The sequence below is a fragment of the Podarcis erhardii genome (genome assembly GCF_964252035.2).
Source record: "Podarcis erhardii genome assembly, chromosome: 5".
In the NCBI taxonomy this organism is placed as follows: Eukaryota; Metazoa; Chordata; class Lepidosauria; order Squamata; family Lacertidae; genus Podarcis; species Podarcis erhardii.
Genome location: NC_138509.1, coordinates 71,049,438 through 71,060,437, shown reverse-complemented (window position 1 = coordinate 71,060,437; position 11,000 = coordinate 71,049,438).

Here is an 11,000-nt window from a genome sequence, read left to right as displayed (position 1 = left end):
ACAGAATGGTGTATTAATTATATCTCACATATATAACCGAGAGAGAAAGAGAGATGCCCCTCTAAATGTAGATCAACTGGGGAAGAATTTTCATCTTAAGAATAAATCTCATATTTTCATGGGCAAGGCCTCCCACTGATCCGAGTCAAGGGACACCACTGAAATTACTTTATCAAATTTGATTTAAGCATTTTGCCAATTTCCTTCGGGATCAGAGTCCCCAGATTAGTTAGCGTATCAGAGCATATACAAAACTGCCAGGCCTTAAATTGGTTCAACAGCATGATATTGCCTAAGGGCATTAATTCAGACTTTGCCCAATTTGCTGAGTATTGCAATAGACTCTCAAATGTATTAATCGAATCAATCAGTGCAGCTATATAAAATTGTTTTATGCTGTTCCCCCACCCCAAATTCAACACCCTGAATATCAGGATGGTATTTAATTCTGCTTGCCAATATTTTTAAAAGCAGATAAAAAATTAATGGGGAGAGGGAGCATCTTGGCTAAATATCTCTTTCCAAATTAGATATCTGTTAATGTAGTTCCTGAAGTATTGTTAAGAATTATGTTTTGTTTGTGGGCTGTGATCTTTTACACATTTGTTAATAAAGTTGTTTTTAAAGGCATTTTCCTTCCATTCTGCCTCTTCTATAACGAAAGACATGTGCTCATTTAATTCTGTTTAAAAAAAGTTTATCTCCTATAGTTCATTATCTTGATTCCTCCCTTGCCTTATGTGCAATTGAATAAAGTGATAATTGGAACACTCAATTGACAGAATGGTCTTGAGCATTGACCAGGTGTAGGAACATGCTGCGTTGTAAGGAAATATGGCTCCTGCGATAGGGCTGCTATACATCCCAGATTCCCCAGACATATCCAAGATTCATATGTTGAAAATAGTGTCTGGGCAGAATTTCCGAAATTCAGTAAAATTGTCCAGGAAAACCTGGGCATATGGCAACTCATGTCAGAAGTGTTGATTTTGGGGCAATTCCCCCCTCCCAAATAGCTCAAAAACTTCATTATTTTGGGAGATTTTGCAAAAAATGCTCAAAAACTTGCCAAAAAAGTTGTGTCCGGATTTTCACTTTTTGAAATATGGCAACCCTAACCTGTGATGCTAAGCAGAAGCAGTCACCATAAGCGGAATATGTATTTGAGAAGTTAATTACTCTGGGAGTGGCAAATCAAGGTATAGGCTGGCTTGTCCTACACTTTAGGTAATGTGGGCCTACTGGATAGTTTCTATGTCTTCATCTGGCATTGCTGTGCTCTCTGTAAACCCTGATTTTATTGGACTGTGTCATTTGTCATAGACTGGATGATACAGATTTGATTCTATGTATGTCCATTCTAATCATGTCAGTGTTTCCCAGCCATTTGGTACAATGCCAAAGAGTGGGTACCAATCAGCTAGAGCAGTCACATGGGATTGGCCCCACTGACATAATTGGAATGTTCATGCCACAGTGAAGTACCTAGCTTTTACACAAGTCTGTGTGTCTCTTCCTTCCCAGCCTTGGGGATGGGGGACTACACACTGCATACTGTAAGGTCACAAATATAAGCCACACTTTAACTTTTCATGGTCGGAATTGGGGGGGGGGTGAGGATTATATTCAGGCCAATACAGTTTATGCATATTGTTGTTCTTCTCATTGTTTGACAGTGCACAGTATCACAGAGAGCAGCATTAGTCCTTGTGGGCAAAATGTGCAACCAATGTAAATATTTTGTGACAGAAGGCTGCAGTAGGCTGCCTAAAATACAAGATAAATCAGACAGCAAAGTAAAGTCTTAAACAGATGCTTCTGCCAAAATTGTCTATGACAGAGTAGGATAGGGTAAACTAAACTACAGCTGGATGAGGAGATGATCAAGTGTACAGAATAACTTTTTGTGTGCAAATGGGGTCTATTTCAGCTGCAAGCAAGAAGATTCATCATTCATGTAAATCATAACGCTCATCACAAAAAAATAGAAGAGTAAAGCAAACAGACGTTGGCTTTGGTGGTCTGGGAAAATGAGTTATTTAGGAGTTATTTAGGAGACAGTATAAATCACGCTCCGATACTTTGGCCACCTCATAAGAAGAGAAGACTCCCTGGAAAAGATCCTGATGTTGGGAAAGATGGAGGGCACAAGGAGAAGGGGACGACAGAGGACGAGATGGTTGGACAGTGTTCTCGAAGCTACCATCATGAGTTTGACCAAACTGCGGGAGGCAGTGGAAGACAGAAGTGCCTGGCATGTTCTGGTCCATGGGGTCACGAAGAGTCGGACACGACTAAACGACTAAACAACAACAACATAAATCACATGATCATGATTCTTTACAGTGTAATTCATTCTATATATGTCTGCTCAGAGGTATGCACCATTGAGGCCAAAGCAAGGGGGACTCATCAGGACTGCCACATGCAGGGACAGGAGGTTTAGGTAAGGTAGGGGATTGAATTGGGGCCTTCACTCTTTGGTGGCTCTATCTCCTCTGTCACCAATGGTCCATAGAGAAAGGGCAACCTGAGTGCTAATGCTGGCCATGCAACCCAAAGGTGGTCAGTTGACCTTGCAACACAATGGAGAGGTGCCAGGTTTCACTCCATCTATCTAATCCAATATATAACTAGGTCCATGACTATAGTCTAGTCATGGACATAGTCATAACTTATCCATGACTATGTCCCCCCTGATCTTTCTCATTTGATATCTGGCCTCCAACCCATTCATGACCATTCCTTCTGACTCTGGTCCATGTGCCCAGCTGCCTGTGTCAAACTCCAGACTCCATGGCAAGGTAGTTTATCGCAAGGTAGTACTATACCTTCTCCACCATGATCTCAGTGAAAACTGATCTGCTCAAGCTGTTGACCTGGAAAAAAAGCTGCCAGTGGCATCTCTGATTGCAGAAGTTGGGAACTTTAGGCTCAGGGTCCTTACGCATCCCACTAGACCCCTCTATCTAACCCTCAGGACCCATGACCTCACACCAGTTGTGCTCCACACCCTCCTTGGTTGCATTGGCTGGAACGTGCCGTTGAACTTTACTGGATGGAGAGAGATGTGTGTGATTTTTCTGTGGCTGGATCATATCCTACCATTCACTTGTCTCCTCACATTTGGATCTCGCCCCAACAAACACCAGCATGTGGCCCCCAAAATGTTTCATACCAGGCCCATGGCATGCAAATGTTTCCCCAGCCCTGCCCTACTACTCAGATCAAGATTATGCTGCTTGGAAAACCAAAGCATCAAAATGCAGTTCAAGAGTTCTCCCAATGGTTTATATAAGAAGTATGAGCTCCTAGTCTGAAAATTCAAATTATATTTTATGTCCTTTAGAAGAGGCTTATAAAATTTCAGAACAACCTTACTTTTTCAGATCCTTGCAAAACTCAGTGGTTACCAACGTCCACTTATCCTGGAACATACTTCTTGATACTGTAAGCTGACCAGAAAAATCAAACACAATTGACAGACCAATCACCTCCCAAGGTCATATCTTAAAGTGCTTTCTGTACCACACAATCCTTCTACTTGAAGGAGTAAGCCATTGATATGTCAAGGTTGTTTGTTTTGGACATTTACTCTTTACAATCGACTTACTTTGATGGTTTTGCCCTAGAAACCTGCCTTAGCAACAGAAAAAATCACAGCAAGAAGAGGAACAAGCGAGTATTAAAAGTCAATGCTGTCATCTCTGCATGGGGCACTGGGTCTTTCAAATGTGTTATCAGCATTTATTAGCATGTCACTGCTATGTTAGACCAGGTTTTTGCAGCAGGAGAAAAGCAATGAAATGTCTATATTGGTGAATGACTTCACAGTGAATGCATCCCTGACCCAACCTCTTGGAACAGGGAGTTGCACCTGAGGTAATATTATTAACATGATTTTACTCAGCTTGACAAGAACCCAAAGTCCTCTGTCTATCTGAAAACATTTCAAAACTGCTTAAAAACTTAAAATCCCTAAGTTATATACAAAAATACAATATAAAAATAACAGAACTGTATCATAAAACAGAGACACAACATGAAAATTAGAAAAATAATATTATGAAAACAAGACTTTTGTGATAGCAGGGTCCATTCTTATGAGTCAGGGAAAATCTGAATAAAAATATGTGTCTTTAGAAGGCATCTGAAGCAACTGGTGTACAATATTTCACATATGCCAAAGGGAAGAGCATTCTGGTGGTTTTGTCCTTCGATATACTGTGGGGTACAGTGCTATGAGTAAAATTTTCCCAAATGATCTAAGTGATCCTGCAGTTCTATACAGGGGCAGGCAGTCTCTGAGGTAGCCTGGTCCCAAACATCTTTCATTGCACCAAGGACTGTTAGTATTACAACACCTTGATCGCACTGTTCAATTATCAAATATACTGCTATGCCAATTGGGAACAGGATGTCTGAGAATAGACCAGACATTAAATGTTAGCAGTCAGATTGTGACTGTGGTAACAAGACAACAGCTTAAGGAGCTCTTGCCTAGGGATGTTTCAGAAACAAACTGGCTGGTGGTTATTGCTAAGGTTATTTGTTATCCCAGGATAATCTCCATCTAAAGTTCAGCAGCACTGACTCATCACTGTCGTCTTCTGCTAGCTGAAGCAGATGTTAATTTCTCCCAGTTCATGGGCAGCTGTTTGGCTCCTTATCTCAAGCTGTATAAATACTGCTTGCATTCTCTTGGCTCTCAAACAGGTGTTCTGCGCAACAAGGATGAATGGAACTATCTCATGCACTCAATTTATTTCCAATATTTACCAGGTTCCCTGTGAATAGAATCACAAGTGAGTGTCAAGTGTAGCCAAGCAGGTGAGGCTCAGGAAGAATGTTCCACAAACCCAAGGATGGGGAATCTGTGGCCCTACAGATACTTTTGGTCTTTCACTCCCATCATTCACGATTAGGTCTGGGGGAATCTATCAATTTTGTTCTTTCTCATTTCCCCAATCTTTAACTCAGTTGGCCACATTTACAAATTAGTTTGCGATGTTAAGTTGTCGTGAAAATTCACTGACATTTCAGTGCAAATTGCTCCATCTTCTATGTGCAATTTTGCTCAATGGACACATTCTTCCAAAGCAATTTTCCCAATTTTCATCAATATATGCATTGTTAAGCACACTTTAGCCTTGTTGGCATCCATCTGTCTCAAAAGACAATCGAGTGCACCTCTGGGGGGAGGTGAAATCGAACAGCTGGAGAAACACTGGTACCCGGTAACCGTTGTCTCTTGCATAGTTTCTGCTGCAAGTCTGGGCAGTGTGTGGAGGTCCTGGGCTGCCCAGATAACAAGACCCTCCTCTCAGTCTTGCTGACGTGGTCCAAAGGAAAGCAGAGGAAGAGATTTGGCATAGCTTGGCTGCAGTAGTTGATGGAAAGAGGCATACAAGATGCCAACCAACCTTTTTAGGGACTCCACTTGGGATTTGTGTAGGGTTTACTCCTTAGCCTTTTCTTCTCCTGCAATGCAAAATGGATTTTTTCTCTTTTTTTCGGTTAAAAAAAAAAGCTTATTTTATTTTGACAGGCATATAGCATTGGGTAAGGGAAAAAGAAGAAACATAAAACAAGAACAGCGAAGCAACCAAAGAAAAGAACTGCATGAGCATGTTAAAAAGGTAAAGAACCCCTCACAGTTAAGTCCAGTAGCGAACGACTCAGGGGTTGCGGCGCTCATCTCGCTTTACTGGCCGAGGGAGTTGACGTTTGTCTGCAGACTGTTTTTCCGGGTCATGTGGCCAGTATGACTAAGCTGCTTCTGGCAAAGCCAGAGCAGTGCACGGAAATGCCGTTTACCTTCCCGCTGGAGCTGTACCTATTTATCTACTTGCACTTTGATGTGCTTTCAAACTGATAGGTTGGCAGGAGCTGGGACCGAGCAACGAGAGCTCACCCTGTCGCGGAGATTCGAACCACCAATCTTCGGATCGGCAAGCCTTACGCTCAGTGGTTTAGACCACAGTGCCACCTGCGTCCTTATGAGCATGTTAAGCATACATAAAAGTGATAATGCAATACGTACAGGGTTTGCAATAAAGGATAGGAGCACAAAGTGAGTGGAGAATGAAAGCATTTGCCAAAATGCATAGAGAAAAGGTAAGTAGCCGGGGTAAAAGTCAGAGGTCTTTCCAGAGCAACTTAGCAGGAACCATGTTAAGATACATACAGTTGTGGATGTATGTCATGAAAGCCCACCAGACAGCTGCATAATCCTCTGGTTTCATTACACTCTGCAATACTGTGAGATGGTGAGTCATGAGCTGTGGGGCAAAGCCTGGAGTCAGGGAAGACCAAGAAGGAAACCTTAAGTCAGGACCACAGGAAGGGATATTCTTAAAGATGCGGAGAATTGTCATTGTGGTTGCATATACACCCTACAGTTTTAGCACATTGCTTCCCACAAATAATCTATCCCACTCATAGCTACAGTTCCCAGGATTCGGGGGGGGGGGGCTCATGTGCTTTAAGTGTGCTTTACATGTGTTTTAAATGCACAAGGTGTATGCAGCCTGTGTTGTTTATTTAAATGGGATTCTTTCTTGACAAAAAAATTCTGCAAAGTTGTCTTTTTCTTCGGAGGGTAGGAGAAAAGGAAAGGGAAGTCTCAGAAATTTTCTCAGGGGAAAAATATTCTCAAAATTTTTCTGGCTCAGTTCTATTTATAACATCTTTGAAATGATCCTTATTGTCATAGTAGAGGTTGCTCCTGTGGAGAAGAATAATTTTTTGAGTCCTGTGTTCCTCACCACCATGACATTCTAAACATCTCAAAAACATTAGCCAAGCTAGGCAGACACAGTCGCTGCATGGATTCAGTTCAATATCAGGCCATCCCTTTTACTCCCAGACTCTTCTTCCTGTGACCATGGCAACAATAGCCACATAATAACCTTAGATGTCAGATGTGTGTTTGTGAGAGTTTTCCTCCTTTGATCAGACGAGATTTCAGTTTTAGCCGCATGGTCACGTGCAAGCTGGTTCGAAAGCAGTGCTGTCTGAGTTATAAGCATCTCAACCCAAATAGCAAGGGTGAGATGGATATTTTAAGTGAGGGGGGATACAAGTCACCATTCTGGCAATTTCTGCTTAAAACTGGTCTGTAGGATGAATGCTGGGATATATCCCAGTCATCAGGGCTGGCCCGAGATGTTTTGCTGCCTGGCAATGCCCTCACCCCACGATGATGCTCCCAGATCTGGGTCTCCACCCCTTCCTGCCTCCGCTGTCATCCACGCAATGCTGCCAGCCTCAGCACCCCAATTGTACCTTCATCTGCACCTGCACTGCCACCACAAGGCTACAGAGGCAGCGAGATCAATGGGGCTGGGTTGGCAATGTGGGTCATGCCCTGGTGAGACTGGTATCAGCGCAGTGGTGGGGAGGGGAGGGAGGGTGTGAGGAGGGATTAGGGAGAAGGGCAGATCCACTGCCTGAAGAAAATGGCTTCACATCGCCTGATGGACAGGCTACTCCGGCCAGTCACTGATCTTAGGATGTTGCTTTAGTAGCAGCACTTCAGGACCGCAATATTATTTTCCTACTTCTACATATGGCAATGACAAAACACACACACTAGCATTTATCTCCATTTCATGCCAGAAGCACTGCTCCTCTCTGTAATGGTTTAGCATCTCTTACTGTTCAACGAAGGACTGTCACTAAGAAGGAGGACAACTTTTAATTTCACGGCTCATCTTTGAGCAGGAAGGTTCAACAGGTGGGGTGCAGCGGGGTGGAGAAGGAATTTAATCTCACTATATTGAGATCTGCCTGCGCTCAATTGCATATTTTACCACATTTTTGTTGTTGTTGTTGCCATTTAACATTTACTGCTATTTTCATCATCAAAGCACCAACAGCTCGACATATTAACACAATTTTTATGAGTCCCCTGCTCAGGAGTGCTCTGCCTGCAGCCATCAAAAGATGAATACAATTTGTATCTCTTAAAGGAAGTTTTGCTTTCAGCATTTGTTGTGTCTTAAAGAGCTTGCCTGCTCCTTGATATCTCCCACCTTTCCCTTTCCTCTGCAAGCGCTGTGAGCGATAATTCATTTAGGAAACCGTATTGGCGGGTTGCATTCAGTTTACCATGCAGGTGATTTACTGCAGATTGCTCAGCTGTGCTCAGGAAAAGAACTGAATGAAAAACTGAGCAGGGTTTCCAGAGAAGGCTACCAGTTCATGTCGGTTTTAGTTTGGGCCAAAACAAACAAGATGAATTTTAACAGGGAGAAATGTAAAGTATTGCACTTGGGCAAAAAAAATGAGAGGCACAAATACAAGATGGGTGACACCTGGCTTGAGAGCAGTACATGTGAAAAGGATCTAGGAGTCTTGGTTGACCACAAACTTGACATGAGCCAACAGTGTGACACGGCAGCTAAAAAAGCCAATGCAATTCTGGGCTGCATCAATAGGAGTATAGCATCTAGATCAAGGGAAGTAATAGTGCCACTGTATTCTGCTCTGGTCAGACCTCACCTGGAGTACTGTGTCCAGTTCTGGGCACCACAGTTCAAGAAGGACACTGACAAACTGGAACGTGTCCAGAGGAGGGCAACCAAAATGGTCAAAGGCCTGGAAACGACGGCTAAGGGAACTGGGCATGTTTAGTCTGGAGAAGAGGAGGTTAAGGGGTGATATGATAGCCATGTTCAAATATATAAAAGGATGTCACATAGAGGAGGGAGAAAGGTTGTTTTCTGCTGCTCCAGAGAAGCGGACACGGAGCAATGGCTCCAAACTACAAGAAAGAAGATTCCACCTAAACATTAGGAAGAACTTCCTGACAGTAAGAGCTGTTCGACAGTGGAATTTGCTGCCAAGGAGTGTGGTGGAGTCTCCTTCTTTGGAGGTCTTTAAGCAGAGGCTTGACAACCATATGTCAGGAGTGCTCTGATGGTGTTTCCTGCTTGGCAGGGGGTTGGACTCGATGGCCCTTGTGGTCTCTTCCAACTCTATGATTCTATGATTCTAGTTACAACAAATCTGGGTAGCTGGTATGTAGTGGAGTTTAGACTGAAGAAGAAAATAGCCCAAAGGCTTGGGCAGGAGGAGTAAAGATGGCAGTGACTGCTGTTGCTGGCCAGTCCAATAGTCAAACCAGTAGACAATGCTGCCTACTGACTTTGCAGCGTAGCGCCACAGTACTCCCAATGTAAACTTAAGAGGCATCAAGATATAGTGTTTAGGCTGTAGCATTTTTGCAGTTAAATACTTTTTCTGGATTGCTGGGCAACCTTACAATGCAGAGGGTGGTATGGTATAGTAGTTAGAAGGTTGCTCCCAGCACGTCTTGGGAATAGTATTCATTTTATTGAGATTAGCTCAGGAATTTTTATTTTTTACTTTTAAATTAGGTGTAAAGTTGAGCCAGTCCCTTCAAGCCAGTGGAACCTCCTTATCACATATGGGAAGCAATTGTAAAGTTGGTGTAGGAGCGAACTGGCAATTTAAGTAAGAGTGAGGTAGTTCTGAGGGCTGAGGCAGACAAAAAGGTAAGAGAATGGTATATTGCCATCCTATGCAGGTTTACTCCAATGCAAATCTCTCGGAATCGATTTATTCCTTTGCACAGGTTTATGCAAGTAATGATCACTTGTTTGCATGCACGCGTGTTTCAGAATAATCTCATAAACTGGAAATTAGGGGCAAGAAGATGAATCCTGCTAGTAGGCCAGCTCTTTACTTCCCTTACCAATCACCATGGACCAATTTTGAGGTGTGAGCAGCCCTGTACACCTGTCAAAGTTCAAAAGCATTGATCAACTGTTACAGTGAGTTCCTTTGAAGTCCATTTGTAGGCATAGTTTGGATTCAAACTACAAAGGGAACATTCTTCCTCTGTGGTCTGTCTACTGTGGTTCTAAGTGCACATGCATGAAAATGGATTCCAGTGCTTCTTCTTTTGTTTATTTTAAAGTGTTTGGAATAAATGAACTAGACATTCATAGAAATTGGAGTAGCTAAGCTGTGACACTCCACATGTCATTGACTCCAACTCCCATCATCCCCAGCCAGCAGGGCCAATGGACAGGAGTGATAGGAGTCCAACCACCTCTCAAGTGCTACCTCCTTACTGCTGTATTGAATTTCACCTGCTGTGCCTGGACATGATCATGACCCCGATAAACATGCTTTTTGTAATGTAACATTTTGAGCAAGAGAACTGGGTCTTCCTGTGTATTTATGAGTAAATCTATTCTTCTGGTCTTTCACCGTTGAAGTGATTTGTGAATTCAGTTCCATTTCTGTGGGGTTAGTATGAACATGGTTTCATGTCCAATTTCACTTGCAAATTTAAATGATTTTCAGATGCTTTTAAAAGAAGAAGACGACTGGATTTAAAGCATGGTTACAGAGGGAAATAGCCTCCAGCTAAACTGTTAGCTAATTAAACCCTTTTACCTTATCTAGCAATTTAAACACAAAGCAACAGCACTAGAGTTATAAATAGAGCTCACTGAGATAGAAAATGAATTCATTTGCATAAAGGACCCAAGCAACTGAGGAGATGTAATTGGCATCAGAATATGCAAAGGTTCATTAACACCATTGGTAAGTTCTGCAAATGTCAACAATTAAAACCTTTTGTAACAGAGCTGCTGATTCTATTCATTTTCTGCCCTGTAGGGTTGTTTTTATATAACCTTTTACGGAAATATGATTAACACACCACAAACATGCTTCCTGCATTTCTTTACCCTTTTGCTTGTGGGAGAATAATTAGTTAATCAAGTTGTCTTAAGTCAGGTCAAGATAACTTCTGACTTGCCAGGCTCAATTCAGCCCACCAGCGGTGTTTTGAGGCTTGCCAGGTTCTTCATCAAACTCCTCCAGGTTGTTTTTTTCAATCCCAGTCAACAAAAACAGGAGGCCTCGGTGGGTTGAAATGGAGCTTGCTGAATCATAAGTGGTGGATCTTAGGTAAAGGTAGCAACCAGGTAGCAACAGCAGTAGCATTTTTACAAAAGGTT